The following is a 16,697-nucleotide window of genomic DNA, read 5'->3' on the forward strand; positions in this document are numbered from 1 at the left end:
CCAGGGAAGTCCCACACTTCTATTTATTTTAAATGCACATTTTCCCATCCAATACACCCCCAAATACTTCACCCATTTAAATCATCCCTCTGCGCGGGCTTTAAGCTGCAAGCCAACAGTATGTGGCTAAAATCAGGAGTTGGGAGCCAGATGGTTAAAATGGAGCTCTGCTATCTCCTACCTGCATGATACTGTGTGTTAGTGTGGAGTCTGGAAATGGTACGAGTGGGACTGTTTGCAAGCAGAAATAGAGACACAGACATAGAGGACGAACATATGGACAATCATTCATTTTTTATTGAGCATCCACTTTGTGCTAAACCACTCTTACTGGATTACAAGCTCCTTGAAACTGGCAAGTTTGGTGTTAACAGGAGCATAAAAAACCCTCCCAGAATGGAGAGCTCTATGTACAGAGTTATATGTTAGCTGATGAGGACATGTTGAGAGGGCATGGGAAATGGTTTACCAAGTAGAGAGAAAGGACTGAGCAACGAAGAGAAAGTATGTCAAAGGCAGATTCTAGGACTAGGTGAAGGGACATTGGCCAGGAAAGAGCAAAGAAGGGTAGGTTGAGGCCACTCTCTGGGTGGATTATATGTTTCAGTGTAGGCAGACTGAAGGAAACCCACAAACTAAACTCAACATTACATAAGTCAAAAAGAGAACTTAATTACTCATGTAAAATATAAAGCCTTCAGGTATGGCTGGATCCAGAAGCTAAAAGATGTCATCAGGCCACAACATTACACTTTGTCCCTCTCAGCCTTATTTTCTTCCATCTTAACCCACCTTAAGCAGACTTATCCCCATAGTGACAACTTGGCCTGTGGCACTCCAAGCTGCCATGTCCTCCTCTGTTAACCCCCTGGAAAGAGTGCATCTCTTTCCTCTAATTACTCCCATATAGTTCTGGAATTGAATCTCTTTGGACTACATTTGGGTCCTGTGTCCATCTCTATAAACAGTTACTGTGGCCGAGGGATTAAATATTCTGATTTGCCTGACCTAGGTCAATGCCCATCCCTTAACCAATCACAAGACTGGACAGAGGCTACTCCTGAACCAATCACAATAGGTAACAGCCTTGATTGGTTAGCCCTGGGTCACACGGCCAGGCCAGGAAGTAGGAGGTGGCTCCACACGGACTGTGTGTGACAGAGGGAAAGGCAGGTCTCTCCAAAGGAAAGCTTGAATACTACCTGCCATTTAGAAGAATGAGATATAAAGCTTATGTAATGGGCAGCCATGGAAAGAAGATTCTGGAGCACTCACTAACATGCTGAGGGCAGGAATTTCAGAAGTCTCAATTAGACAGCCAGCCCGGTGCTTCCATGTTCTCTAAAGAGAGGAAGTCCCTTCTATCCTACTGGAGCATGTGACTCCCACCTCACTGCCAGCTTTGGTCCTCTCCCCACACCCCAGCAAAGGGGTTCCCACCTCCTCCGTACACCATTGGAGGTCTAAGAGCTGAAAGTGCCAGAGCCACCCCAGGGCCCTGACACCCGGGAAGAATGCCCGCCCAGGGCTCAGGAGCACCCACTCACCCTCTTCAGCCAGGAGGAAGGCAGGGCTGACCACAGAGCTCCCACCGACCCCGCCCCACCAGCCCCATGGCCTCTCAGGCACAGCCTAATCTCTACAACAGGTGGGAGGCCTGGGCCCCGGCTCTCAGCTTTCACGGCCAGGAGCACCGCAAGGGGAAACTCATTACATGGGTTTAATGGGGTTTAAAAGGCGTTAAAGAGTCCTGTGGGCCAAATTAAGGGGCCTCAACTTACAAGCTGAGTTATGAAGAGATCTAAGGCATGTTTAGGCCAAGAGTAGGAGCCCCAAACTTGGTCTAGCACAGTTGTAGTGAGAAAATGGGCCCTCCAGGGAGTCAGCAAACAGAAAGGAAGTAACAGGTGTTGGAGGCTGGGAGGCTGGCCTGGGGTCTGGGGGATGGAGGGTGCCCAGGGGCGGGGCTTTCCCTTTCTCCATAGATGATATGAAAACCCAGACGCCTGCCATCAAAAGGCAGCTGTTTAAATAAATTAAGATACAATTAAGGTCTATCTTCAAAAGCTGGGATACTACATGACTGTTAAAAAGAATGAGATATATCCATAAGAAGAGGCACAGAACGGTTTCCAAAAAATACTATCAGGGTTTGTTGTTGTTCAGTCACTATGCAATGCCCGACTGACTCTTTGCGACCCATGGACTGCAGCACACTGGCTTCCCTGTCCTTCACTGTCTCCCAGAGCTTGCTCAAACTCATATCCATTGAGTCAGTGACGCCATCCAACCATCTCATCCTCTGTTGTCTCCTCCCGCTTTCAATCTTTCCCAGCATCAGGGTCTTTTCCAATGAGTCGGCTGTTTGTATCAGGTGGCCAAAGTATTGGAGCTTCAGCATCAGTCCTTCCAGTGAATATTCAGGGTTGATAGCCTTTAGGATTGACTATCAGGCTAAAAAATGAAAATAAACAAAATGTGAGACAATGTGTTTAACAGTCTAGCATCGCTTATACACACCATTTAGGTTAAACTGTATGACATTTTCACTTTTGCAAAAAAAGTAATGTATATCTGTCATATATACATACATATAACTCCTGTGCTGGTATATAGAGAGAATATTTATATTTTTGGTAGTTTACACAAGACACTGATAATCATGGATCCCTCTGGAGACACTGTATGGGGCCAGGGGTTCAAGAATGGGAGAGAGAATTACTTTCCAGTGATAACCTTTTCTAGCGCTGGAATCTTTCAAGTCCTATGCCTATTTTGTATGTGAGGAAAAAATGTTCTCAGAAATAGATTGAGAGCTTCTACAATGCAAAGTATTTGTACTTTCTGATCCCACACAGGTCTAACAACACTCCTGTAAGGTAAGTACCATCAAAAGTCACATTTTACAGATGAGGAAACTGAGGCAGAATGCACTGGAGACTTTCTGAAGTGGCTGAGTGGCATGCATAGTTGGGCATGTCTGGCTCCAAAGGCCAAATCCTTGACTTTGGGGAATGCCACGCTTCCTCCCACGAGGCTGAGCAAATCAAACCAGAATCTCCTGGCTTCTGGCCCAACTCTCCTCTGTACACAGGCCCTATGAGCCCAACGATCAGCAAAGGGTTCCTCTCTCTTGCTCAGTGTTTGCTTTGCCCTCGGAAGAAGGGTCCAATCAAGGGCTGAGGTCCTTCCTCTGATGGAGGCTCATTTGAGGACAGAGCACTACGGATCTGCCAGAAGGCCACGGGGATGCTGACCTGTGGTCCCCTGAGACAGCAAAGGCTCCAGGTGAGATGACTGTTCTCCTCCCAGGTGAAACCCCAAAGAATCTTCAGACCACTGCCATCTGTCCCTTCTGTGGGGAAACTAACAAAAAGTGTTGTTGACCACAGGGCTGAGGTCACTCGGCGCTCCTGAATTCCAAAATAAGTATAAGAAGAATACTCTGTGGGCAGGCACTATCCCAAGTGTTTCACAAATACTGTCCTATTTCAGCTTCGCGGTGGGCCCAGGATGTAGATGCTTTGCAATCCCAATTCACACATAAAGAAATGGGCACAAGGAGGGGGCATACCTTGCTCATGAAGGCAGAGCTGTGTGTTAAGGCTGTCATCCTTTCTACCACATAGTACTCTCTGCCTGGACCATGACATCTCACCACATCCCAATAGCTTGATTCAAAGCAGGCTCTGGAATCAGTCTCCAGCTCTCATCTGTGAAACGGGAGTGATAACAGGGAGAAGCCTTCCCAAGAGTCAAACCTTGGTCTGCTGGTTCCAGAAACCATGACCTTTCCAACACTCCAAGCTCCTCTCAAGGAAGGAAGTGGCTGGTGGGAAGGGTGGCCAAGGAGCCTTCCAGGGGTTTCTTGTCTGTGTTCCCCTTGGGGTTTAGGGAAGTTTAGGAAGACAGTTCCAAAAGTTTGAAGCTGAAAGGCAGGTTCGAGGGATCAGTGCAGTCTCTACTCTTCACTCAGGGACCCATCAGCATCGCTACTGGAGCCCAGGGTGGGCAGGAACCACTGTCTAAAGCTCTGGGAAAAAAAAAAAACCCATCAATGTTCTTGAACTTTATTAAATCTACTCATTCTTCTCAGGGTCTTTGGATAGAGCAGGTGTCCAGGCATCAGTCTGTTAGACATATTCTTTCCAGAAAGAGTGCCTAAGGGGTTACCTAGTAGGCAGAATAAACCCATAATCGTGGCACCAGTAACTCAAGACACTATCTCTACCATGCAAATTTAGTTAGTTCAGTCACTCAGTCATGTCCAACTCTTTGCTTTACAGATCGATGTCAACACAAATGGAACGTGGGCGCTGGTGATGGCTTAACTGGATGTTAGACCCAGCACTAAACTCATGGCCTTAGATACTTTCTTTTCTAGGTCAATGACCTTTTAAACAACTTTTTATTTATTCACTTCATTCTTAGCAGTAGAACCACTCATTAATTCAACAAATATTTATTGAACATCTGTGACGTGCCAAGCATTGTTGTAGCTCCAGGGGATGGAGCCATGAACAAAAATGCACAAGGTTCTTGTTCTTCTGGGGCTTATATTCTAGTGATGGGAAGCCAACAATAAACAAATAAAAAAATATGTCATAATATTTCAGTTCAATTCAGTTGCTCCATTGTGTCTGACTTTTTGCGACCCCATGGACTGCAGCACACCAGGCCTCCCTGTCCATCACCAACTCCCGGAGTTTACTCAAACTCATGTCCTTTGAGTCAGTGATGCCATCCAACCATCTCATCCTCTGTCATCCCCTTCTCATCCTGCCTTCAATCTTTCCTAGCATCAGGGTCTTTTCCAGTGAGTCAGTTCTTCGCATCAGGTGGCCAGAGTATTGGAGTTTCAGCTTCAGCATCAGTCCTTCCAATGGAAATTCAGGACTGGATTCCTTTAGGATGGACTGGTTGGATCTCCTTGCAGTCCAAGGGACTCTCAAGAGTCTTCTCCAACACCACAGTTCAAAAGCATCAATTCTTTCATGCTCAGCTTTCTTTATAGTCCACCTCTCACATCCATGCATGACTACTGGAAAAACCATAGCTTTGACTAGACGGACTTTTGTTGGCAAAGTAATGTCTCTGCTTTTTAATATGCTGTCTAGGTTGGTCATAATTTTTCTTCCAAGGAGCAAGGGTCTTTTCATTTCATAGCTGCAGTCACCATCTGCAGGGATTTTGGAGCCCCCCAAAATAAAGTCTCTCACTGTTTCCCCATCTATTTGCCATGAAGTGATGGGGCTGGATGCCGTGATCTTAGTTTTCGGAATGTTGAGCTTTAAGCCAACTTTTTCACTCTCCTCTTTCACTTTCATCAAGAGGCTCTTTACTTCTTCTTCCCTTTCTGCCATAAGGGTGGTGTCATCTGCATATCTGAGGTTATTGATATTTCTCCCAGCAATCTTGATTCCAGCTTCATCCAGCTCAGCGTTTCTCATGATGTACTCTGCATGTAAGTTAAATAAGTGGGGTGACAATATACAGCCTTGACGTACTCCTTTTCCTATTTGGAACCAGTCTGTTGTTCCGTGTCCAGTTCTAACTGTTGTTTCCTGACCTGCATACAGATTTCTCAAGAGTCAGGTCAGGTGATCTGGTATTCCCATCTCTTTAAGAATTTTCCATAGTTTGTTGTGATCCACACAGTCAAAGGCTTTGGCATAGTCAATAAAGCACAAATAGATGTTTTTCTGGAACTCTCTTGCATTTTCAGTGACCCAATGGATGTTGGCAATTTGATCTCTGGTTCCTCTGCCTTTTCTAAATCCAGCTTCAACATCTGGAAGTTCACAGTTCACATACTGTTGAAGCCTGGCTTGGAGAATTTTGAGCATTACTTTGCTAGCATGTGAGATGAGTGCAATTGTGCGGTAGTTTGAGCATTCTTTGGCATTGCCTTTCTTTGGGGTTGGAATGAAAACTGACCTTTTCCAATCCTGTGGCCACTGCTGAGTTTTCCAAACTTGCTGTCATCTTGAGTGCAGCACTTTCACAACGTCATCTTTTAGGATTTGAAATAGCTCAACTGGAATTCCATCACCTCTAATAGCTTTGTTCGTAGTGATGCTTCCTAAGGGCCACTTGACTTTGCATTCCAGGATGTCCGGCTCTAGGTGAATGATCATACCATCCTGATTATCTGGATCATGAAGAACTTTTTTGTACAGTTCTTCTGTGTATTCTTGCCACCTCTTCTTAATATCTTCTGCTTCGGTTAGGTCCATACCATTTCTGTCCTTTATTGTGCCCATCTTTGCATGAAATCTTCCCTTGGTATCCCTAAGTTTCTTGAAGTGATCTCTAGTCTTTCCCATTCTATTGTTTCCCTCTATATCTTTGCACTGATCACTGAGGAAGGCTTTCGTATCTCTCCTTGGTTTTCTTTGGAACTCTGAATTCAAATCTTTCCTTTTCTCCTTTGCTTTTTGCTTCTCTTCTTTTCACAGCTATTTGTAAGGCCTCCTCAGACAACCATTTTGCCTTTTTGCATTTCTTTTTATTGGAGATGGTCTTGATCCCTGCCTCCTGTACAATGTCACAAACCTCCATCCATAGTTCTTTAGGCACTCTGTCTATCTGATCTAATCCCTTGAATCTATTTCCCACTTCCACTTTATAATCATAAAGGATTTGATTAATTTAGCCTTTGCTTTTGATTTTTTTCTTAATGAAAGTAGTTATCACATGGAAAATTGGACTTTTGTTGGACATGTTTAGCATTTACTTTACATATGACAGAAGACACTAACTCTTGTCAGTATAGAGCCTCAGTATCAGTTAGGGTCATATCAACTGATATAACAAATAAACCACTCAAATGTATGATGGTCCAAACACAATAGAAAATTATTTCTCGCTCATAAAGTCTGAAATGGTTACTTCTGATCAGTGTGTGATGATGTGGGGACTCAGGCTTTTTGTAAGGTCTGTTCTGTTATTTTCAACACATGTCTCCCAAGGTTACCATGCTCACTGGCTTGAAGCTGCAGAAGGGGAAAGCACAGAGGACTTCATGTGGGAGGTGTTCATGGACTGGACTAAAAGTGGTACACAGTTGCTCAAATTCCAGTGGTTAAAACTCAGTCACGTGACACTCCAAACCACAAGTGAAACTGGAAAATACAGTCTAGGAGGAAGCCATAGGTTCTGGTAAATAACCGGCCACTCTCTAAAACAACCTTCAAAGGTCTTAATCTGAGTCTAATGGAGAAGTTGGCTTATTCCCGACTCAAGGCAAGATGGCAGATGGGGAGAAGAGGCCATGTCTCTATCTCCTTGAACTGTATCTAGAAAAAGTAACTTTTAGTAAGAATAAATGGTGAACACTACTCTAAATGTAATATATTGATTGCAGCCCCATGGACTGTAGCCTGCCAGACTCCTCTGTCCGTAGAATTTTCCAGGCAAGAATACTGGAGTGGATTGCTATTTCCTTCTCCAGGTGATCTTCCTGACCCAGAGATCAAACCCGTGTCTCTTGCATCTCCTACATTGCAGGCGGATTCTTTACCACTAGTGCCACCTGGGAAATCCCCTGTTGATCTAAGAAGAGAACAAACTATCAAAATCTAAATTTCTGTTAGATGGAATGGGATTTTCCACTTCAGAATCTTTTCATTTAATAAGAATTTGCTTGGTACTTTGCAACAAGCTGAACATCCAGCTAACCCTTGGAAATATAATGTTAAGTTGTCATAGAGCTCACATTTTTATGAAGGAGACAGACATTTGCCAAATAATTGAAGCATAGAGGCATGATCCCCAATCTTCGTTTGGGATCTTCCAAAAGGAGTTCTAGAGACAAGGATTTAAATGAAGGTGGTATTAGGAAAGTGATCCCAGGAAACACCAGTCAGGTGAGTGGGGAAGTGAGTCAAGGAGGGGAAGAAAGCCAGTAAGGCGTGCATCTTCCAGCCAGGTATCACTGTGGCAGTAAGGAGTTTATGCCCACTGGGGAGCTCTGGACAGCCATGTAGAACATGCATGTTGGAATGTTCCCACCAGAGGAACAAGGGATCTGAGGTATTTATATACCAACCATCATCAGCCTTGGGGAATGCTAATTTCCTGGTACTTCCCACTCATTGTGTGCATGGACAGAGAAGACTTCTACAGCCAAGGAAATATGTGGATGCTGGCAGTCAGAAGTTGGGCTGCCAGCTTATACTGACAAGGTAAGGTCTAAGGGTTCTGGGTTGGGTACCGATTGCATCTGTTACATCACCCAGGTGCCATGAAGAAGAAATACAGGAGCAACAACGAGAATAAGGCCACCAGACATAACTGCAAGGGTGGTGGGCTGGTGGGCTCTGGCCAAACTGTATGACTTTCCATCCTGGCTCATGCGCAGGACACTCAGGCAAATCGCAGCTCTCTGCCTCAGTTTCCTCATCTGGAAAAGGGGCAGAGAGTAGTACCTGCCTCTTGGGATGGCTGGGAAGATTAAATGGGACAATTCTTTAGAGGGGCTTAGAAGAGTCCCTGGCCCCACTGGCCCATGCTCCACAAAGCCAGCTCGGAGTGGTACTTGGGGTTCCTCTCTCATCTCTCTCAAGCAGGTGGCTTCCTCTCCAAGCCAGTCGTCACGCCACCACAAATCAGGTGGCACCTCCGGCCTCTCGTCTGGAAACCAAACTTCCCATGACCCAGGGACTGGCAAAATCCCCAAGCTGGGTCACCCTCTGCGCTCAATTGATCCCGTCGGACACACGATAGCCCATTTATACGTGATGGCATTTACTTCTCTGTTTGTCGGATTCCAGTTTCAGACCAGTTCTGAGCGCCCGGCCATGGGGAGAACAATGTCCCCTCTGTTCCCCCCTAGCCATTCATGTCGACTTTTGTTTCAGCCTAAAATAACACCAAGCCAGAGGGTATTTTCTTAACACCAGCAAACCCTGTGGAAAATGTGGCAGGTTGTGGCTGCTTCAGGTCCCCAGCTGATAATGATGCCGTGATGTATAGGTGAACTCCTGCTCCTCCAGGGCCGGAGTGACCCTGCGATTAGGGCCAGGCTTATCTCCCAGGACATCTCAGAGTGTCTGGGATTCCATTTCATGATGGAGGCCCCAGGGGCTGAAGTTATGTTATGTACTTATGAGCAAAGTAGACTATTCCCGCTCCGGGCTGGAGTGGATTACGGCTGATCACTTGGCCTAAACCGGGGACATCTGAGAATGTTGAAGAAAGGAAACCCAAACAAACATGGACTTCAAGCGAAGTCTCGGGCACTAAACATTTTAAAAGCCCTGCCTGGGTGAACACAGGTCCTGTGAAGAGTGGGGTCCCAGAGTCAAAACCTCTTCCAAGTTTCTTGCCAACCTGCTGGGGAATGGCTCTCGGCACAACCTCTTAGCAGCCCCATAAATCACACCCCGGCAGCTTTATGCCAAAGGTGCTATTAAAAAAAAAATTAAAAATTGACTTGTCCAAAGAGCCTTACAAAAAGGTCCCAAACCCACCACTTTCTTTATTAAAGTTCACAGAAAATAAATATCAAATTTCTTTCAGCCGGAATTTTCTCTCCAACTATAATCATAGAAACTAGAGATGGAGAAAAAAAAAAGTGGTGGGGAGCAGGGAGGACCCTCTTGGGTAACTTTTTTCCATAATTTGTGCAGTAATATGTGTGGCCACAGTCTTTGCATGTTCACTTTCCCATCTGCTCTCAAGAAGGCAAACAGAACCCCACCAACTGATTATTGAGAGCAAATCTAGCTCTAGAAATTTCTAAAAATGTTGCAGAACAACAACAAAAAAATAAAAGCCTCCCTTTAATTACAGGCGAGCTTTCTATTTTGTTCAGCCCCCGTCATGAAATGGAATTGAACTTCCTTTCTGATTCATTCTTCAAAACCTCAATGTAGATTTTATCAGAAACAGATCTGACGCCCTTGTGGTGCTCCCTGGGTCAGTCTCCATCTTGGACCCACATCCTCATTAAAGCTCATCTGTTTGGTTTGCTTAGGGAAAAATCATAACAGGTCAGGTTCGATTGCCTGTCTGCTCGTGAAAAAATGTACTGACCTTTCCCTTGCCTTATTAGGGTAACCAGAGGTGACAAAAGTCACAAAACACAATATTTTCTTAAAAGGGTCCCAAACCTCCAGCGGAAACTCACCGCTCTGAAAGTGGCCAGGCTTCCCTGTTTGGGGGATTAGCAGAACCCTAGCCACTGGGATGTGTGGCTGGGAGAGTGGCCGGCTACCACTAAAGTTTGCTCCTTGTCATTGAAGCTCCTTAGGTGACTGTATAAAAGCTGGAAAAAAAAAAACCAACCCAACTGAAGTCCTTTCTCCTTCACCCCCTGGACCTTGGCATTGATGACTCCTTTTCTCACTAACCTTAACTAAGCCACTTAAAAAGAAAGTGGAGGGGGGCATGGGGGAAATCTTTATAGATCGCCATCAAAACCTGACCACAAATGGTTCCAATTTGCTGCAGTGATTAAATCTATGTGAGTTTAAGGGTTTTCATTCAGGTCATTTGCTACTTTGGAATTTTGCTGCATGCCTTGCTAAGAAAACGAACTTATGAGTCACCGGCTAACGCCAAGAAGGAAGAAGGTTACTAAACAAACTCCAAGCGGAGCTTAAGTGGATATAGAAAATAAAGACTCCGAATTCTAAATATGGATCTGAGACGAGTGTAGAAGGGATTAGAGCCGCCTTTGTGCCTGGTGGGGCAGCCCGAAGCTGGCTTGCCTTTTCAGAGCCAGCAGCCTGGGATCAAAGTAACAGCCACCAGTTTGTCAATATGCTAAGCTGGGTGTTTACACAAAAGTGTCAGCGTGCGCTTTCCACCACAAAGAGGCTCATACATTGGAAGATTAATTACTTCCAAAACAGAGATTGTGGGTAAATACCAGGGCCTAGCCTCCTCGGGAGTATTTGCTTGGCCCCAGGCTGAGATGCGCCACTAAAGGCAGAGAGCTAGGGGCCGGAGGTGAGAAGCTGATGGAGGCCTATCTTCATCTGTGCACTTTTTTTTTCTCAGCATGTGTGGTGTCGGTATTTCACCTTCCCTGGAATATACAGGCTGGTCAAAAGCTTCATATATAGCATCTCTCTTCCGTCTTTCTTTCTCGTACACTTCCATTGTGCGGCAAATTTTCTGAGTTTCTCCCTTTAAACTCTCTCCTCCCTCCACTCAGTTCAGTTGCTCAGTCGTGTCTGACTCTTTGCGACCCCACGGACGGCAGCACGCCAGGCTTCCCCGTCCATCACCGACTCCCAGAGCTGGCTCAAACGCATGTCCATCGAGTTAGTGATGCCAACCAACCATCTCATCCTCTGTCATCCCCTTCTCCTCCTGCCTTCAATCTTTCCCTCCCTCCACTACCAGCACATTATTATATCGGCTACCGTGGGTACAGGGGGAATTGATGGGCTGCAGAGTCTTTGTGGGAGATTCCCCACCAAGTCATTTAATATCTGCCTGCTTCCTCCTCTGTAAAATGAGGATAAGAAATATGCCCTCCCCACCTATAAGCACCATCTGGTTAGATGATTTAAAGGAAATAAAGGCCATCATCATAGAAAGCGATAAGGTGATGGGGATGATGGCAGACGTCTACAGCAGCATTATAAGAGGACCTTGTTTTATCAGACACTACTGTACATACACACACACATATGTCACTTATCACACTAAAAGTCAAGTCTGGGGGCCAGGATAGGGTCCTCATAGTATGGTCCTCTGACCGTATTTGTTAAAATCACTGGAAACACTGTTTCTAAAGGCAAGTTCTCAAGAACCAAATTTCCAGTTTAGTGTTTGCTAAATGAGATGCTTCCATACTGGTGGTACAAGGATGGCACTGGGTACTTCAGTAGGAATATCAATCATTTTTATAGTTATCTATGTATTTTGATGAATATTATAGCAAACATGACAGCACAAGCTTACATGATTTCACAAAGTAGGTGAATATAACACTAGACGTATGAAAAAAGACAGGAGTCATTTCAAAATTTTGCCTAAGCAATTAGATCACAGGGAGAAGAAATTGGTATGTAAAAATCACACATGTAAAAACTATACAGGGGTCCATGGATGTTTGAATATGAAAACTCTGAAGATTAGAAAAATCTGTATTTCTCAAATCTTCCCAGGCTAAGAGCACAACTTTGATGTTCATGTCAGTCCCTTTAAGCAGGTGGTTTCCTGTTCATTAATTCATTTGCTAAAAGGGACAATGATTCAGTAAGAGGTGGGGTGTTGGCATGAGATCCTGTGATGTGACTGATACACTGGACTCTTGGGGCTGCCCCCAGGACCCTGGGGGCTCCTGGCACTGAGGAGAACTTGCATAGCAAGTATTTTTGAAGGAAAGGGGCAAGTGCAAAAGAAGTCTTTCCCAAAATCCTCCTGGGACCCCAAGAGCTCTGCTCTTATGGTCACTGATGCCAGGGTGGACATTTGCTCAAAACCCTCCCCAGGGAAACCTAAGGTCTCACAAGAAAGCCTATAGAGCCATAAGATTGGAGAAAGGAAGACTAAGTTCCACTCTGAGGCCTCAAAGTTCACTCAGTGATTCATTCATTCATTCATCCATTATTCAATAATTATTTACTGAGGACCCACTATGTGCCAGGCACTGTTTCAAGAACAGGGGACCCCATGAAGAACAAAACTGCGGACATCCCTGCCTTCAGGAAGCTCATGGTGGGGAATGTGGTGGAGCACACACAGGAGACTCACAAGGTGACATAATAACTTGGCAGGGAAACATACAAATCTGATAATGGAAAATAATACATCAGCTATGCAGGAAATAGAATGGGGGGCATGATAGACAACGGTGCCTGGGGTGGCCTTCTTTGAAGCAACAGCCAAAGAGCCAGGACAAGCGTTCCAGACAGAGGGAACAGTAAGAGCAGAGGCCTGGAGGTGGCAGGAACCAAGTTACAAGGGTGATTGAAGTGCAGAGAGGGAAGGATCCATGCAGGGAGATGGACTGGGGATTCCCATTCCCAAGTCTGTGAACAGCCCCTGGAGGGCTCTAGCTGGGGAAGAATGGGCTCAGATTGACATCTCAGAACATGCACCTATCTGGCTGGCTGGATGGCATTTACACTCTGCCCCAAACACACTGGCCTTACTTTCCCTCAGCTGCCCCACGCATGTTCCTACCTCCAAACCTTGCGCTCACTTTCCTCCTCCAGCAGTGGTCTTATCCCAGAAAGCCCCAGAGAGACGTCCTTCAGGTCTGGTCTCTAGTGTCTCCCCATACCAGAGAAGCCATCCCTGACCACATGCTCTACGGAAGCCCACCCTGTCCCCAGAGCTCCTTGTCCTCTCCCTGCTGTATCTGTCTCTGTAGCACTTAGCTATTACACAGCAAACACATGTTGATATGTTTGTCTCCTCCAGCTAAGGGTAAATATGCCCAGGACACAGTAAGTAGTCACTAAATATTTGTGGAATACAATGAGTGGCCAGGCAGACTGGGCTGAACCATTAACCTCTCAGAACCTATTAATCTCTCTCTCTTTTTAAGAGCATTTTCTAATTCCTTTAATATTGTTTTTCATATTCCATTCCATTATGGTTTATGACAGGATATTGAATATAGTTCCCTGTGCTAAGTTTCTTTTCCTGTCTATCTTCAGAGTACTTACTCTACAGGTGGTTCATAGTCATTTGTCAGCTTACTTATGTATTAGTATATTCATTCACTTGTTGTTTAAGAGACATTTATTGAGCATCTTCTAAATACCAAGCACTGCATTAAAATTAAATGAGATGATGGATCCAAGTAGCTAATGTAACAGATAATTTGTTAGACTCAATAGATAATGGGTTAAAAGAACTAATCAAGTACCTACTATGTGGTAGAAATGTCACCTAGAGAGACATCCACAGAAGAGGTCAGCTGACAGCATCAGTCACGCAGCCAATGTAGACTTTGGTTCCAAGGCTCGGCAGGATCTTAATTGTAGTGCCAACTGTATTTTTACCCTCACTTTCCCCACCCCCACACCTATTTTCCTCCTTCTTTGCCCTTCCTCGTGCCCCATGGGGCAGGTGTCCGTGCTCTCTGGCTCCCATCTGGCCAATGGGAGGTTGTGAAAAAGAGTGGGCAAGAAGAAGACAGAGTATCTATTCCCTGCTCTCTTGTTGTTTGGGGCTGTGATTTCTGGCCATGGCTGTGTCTCTCTGAGGCTACAGCTCCTGGCAGGCAGTACCACTCTATAGGCCCTGCCCTGGCAGAGCTCCAATATCCCCAAGTTTCCCCTGCCCTTTCAGGTCTAGCAGAAACAGCATCCACTGCCCAGCTAGTCTCTGGGGCTTGTCATCCCTTGCTATTGTGGTTTCATCACTAAGTCATGTCCAGTTCTTTGTGGCCTTGTGGACTGCAGCATCCCAGCCTTGACTGTCCTTCACTATCCCCAGAATTTGCTCAGATTCATGTACATTGAGTTGATGATGCTATCTAACCATCTCATTCTCTGCCACCCCCTTCTCCTTTTGTCTTCAATCATTCCCAGCATCAGGGTCTTTTCCAATGAGTGGGCTCTTGGCACCAGGTGGCCAAAGGATTGGAGCTTCACCTTTAGCATCAGCACTTCCAGTGAATATTCAGAGTTGATTTCCTTCAAGATTGGCTGGTTTGATCTCCTTGCTATCCAAGGGACTCTCAAGAGTCTTCTCCAGCACCACAATTTGAAAGCATCAATTCTTCAGCACTCAGCCTTCTTTATGGCCCAGCTCTCAAATCCGTACATGACTACTGGAAAAACCATAGCTTTGACTATACGGACCTAGCAATCCACTCCACTGTTCCTGCCTGACAAATCTCATGGACAGAGGAGCTTGGCAGGCTACAGTCCATGGGGTCACAAAAGGGTAGGACACAGCTGAGCAAGCATGCATCTGCATCATCATCACTTGATCATGCCCTTAATGTCTCTGAATGTCGTTCCTTCACTGAAGACTCTTGAAACATCTGAGTTGGTGTCTATGTCCTACTGGGACTCTGACCAGTAGATCCACTGTAGCAATTAATAGTTCAGAAAATGGCCATTATCTCATCACAAAACTGCCATAACAAAACTATTACAAACTTGAGGGCTTATAAACAACAGAAATGAATTTTTCACAGTCCTAGAGACTGGAAGTCTAAGATCAGAGTGCCAGCAGGATCAGGTAAAGGCCCTCTTCTGTGTGGCAGACTTATGGTGGAAGGAATGAGGGAGCTCTGTGGGGGTCTCTTTTATAAGGGCACTAATTTCATTCATGAGGGCTCCACCTTCATCACCTTTGTATCTCCCAAAGGCTCCTCCTCCTAATAGCATAACAATGGGAGTTGGGATTTCAACACTCAGAACAAAGCAGTCAAACATATTTTTTAAAACAATGTATAAGGTATGGATAGATATATATCATATATACATAAGGGTTTCCTTAGTGGCTCAGAAGGTAAAGAATCTGCCTGCAGTGCAGGAGACCCGGGTGTGATCCCTGGGTCGGGAAGATCTCTTGGAGAAGGGAATGGCAACCCACTCCAGTATTATAATATATACAGATTATTTTATACCTACATATTATTTTGTATCTACTCCTCACCCATCCTTCCTAGTATTTGGAAATACCACATTGGCTCAACTTTTGACATAATCCTAAAGAGAGCATCCTCTCACTCATGGCCCAGTCTTTACAGCTGTGCCCTCTCCCCCTCCCACTGACACTGCTGCCCCTACAATTCTGTAGATCGGCATTAAATTCACTGTGCCCTACAGAGCTTCCTGGAGGCATCTACAGATACCAGCACCCATGGCCCCATGTTCTCCACTCTTGGCAACAGCTGTGCCCACACCTTGGGATCAAATTGGTCTGTTTTCTTCCAGCTTATAGATTGTACCTTGTCCTCAGATCTAGCGAGGAGGCAGCTGTGGGGAGGTTAGCCTTGCAGGGGAGAAAGGATAAGGTGAGATGAATAGAGAGAGTAGCATGGAAGCATACACACTACCATATGTAAAATAGATAGCCAATGGAAATTTGCTGTATGACTCAGGGAACTCAAACTGGGGCTCTGTAACAGCCTAGAGGGGTGGGGAAGGGTGGGAGGGAGGTTCAAGAAGGAGGGGTGATATGTACACCTATGGCTAATTCATATTAATACATGGCAGCAATCAAACCAATACTATAAGGCAATTATCCTTCAATTAAAAATGATTTTTTAAAAGAAAAGTAGCCTTGTCGATTGAACTGTCATTCCCTGGGTGGCGGGTGCTGGGTGCATTCCTTCTTCAGCATTTATTCATTTGATATTGGTTTCAGACCAAGAATATGCAGAATGGCCACAATGTCAAGCTCTGGGGATCCACTGATGAACTGGCCAACAAAGAATGAGACTTTGAGCTCTACTGGGGAGGAAAAGAGAGAGAGAGAGGAGGATGTGCCAGTGCAAACCAGTTTGGTGAGACCATATTTCTTTGCAGGAGGAACTGCCTGAAGGAAAACGGTAGGTTCCCTCCACTCCACTCCACCGGCAAGGAACCCAAGGGCAGTTTTGCAGAATCAGGAAGGCCCTGGGGTGGCATCTGAGGAAACTCTGAGAACCAGCCAGCCAGCCAGATCTTCATCACCCAGTTGGCTGCTAATTGCTGGGCGTTGCTCCTGAAGGGCTGGGGCAGCTCCCAGCAATGACACTGCGGAGAGTGATATTCACATGGTTAATT

General features: G+C 45.4%; 1 long non-coding RNA gene across 1 annotated transcript; it reads right to left on the reverse strand.

Moving 5' to 3' along the window:
- Window positions 1-279: 279 nt before the first annotated feature.
- LOC145512273 (uncharacterized) lies at window positions 280-14,282 on the reverse strand. Its single transcript, XR_014058442.1, has 4 exons — window positions 13,842-14,282; window positions 3,575-4,033; window positions 3,258-3,366; window positions 280-2,454 (listed from the first exon to the last, which is right to left on the reverse strand). It is a non-coding gene; the product is annotated as an uncharacterized LOC145512273 (long non-coding RNA).
- Window positions 14,283-16,697: the final 2,415 nt, after the last annotated feature.

The sequence above is a fragment of the Giraffa tippelskirchi genome, chromosome 7 (assembly GCF_054371585.1).
Source record: "Giraffa tippelskirchi isolate mGirTip1 chromosome 7, T2T-mGirTip1v1.2.pri, whole genome shotgun sequence".
Taxonomy (NCBI): domain Eukaryota; kingdom Metazoa; phylum Chordata; class Mammalia; order Artiodactyla; family Giraffidae; genus Giraffa; species Giraffa tippelskirchi.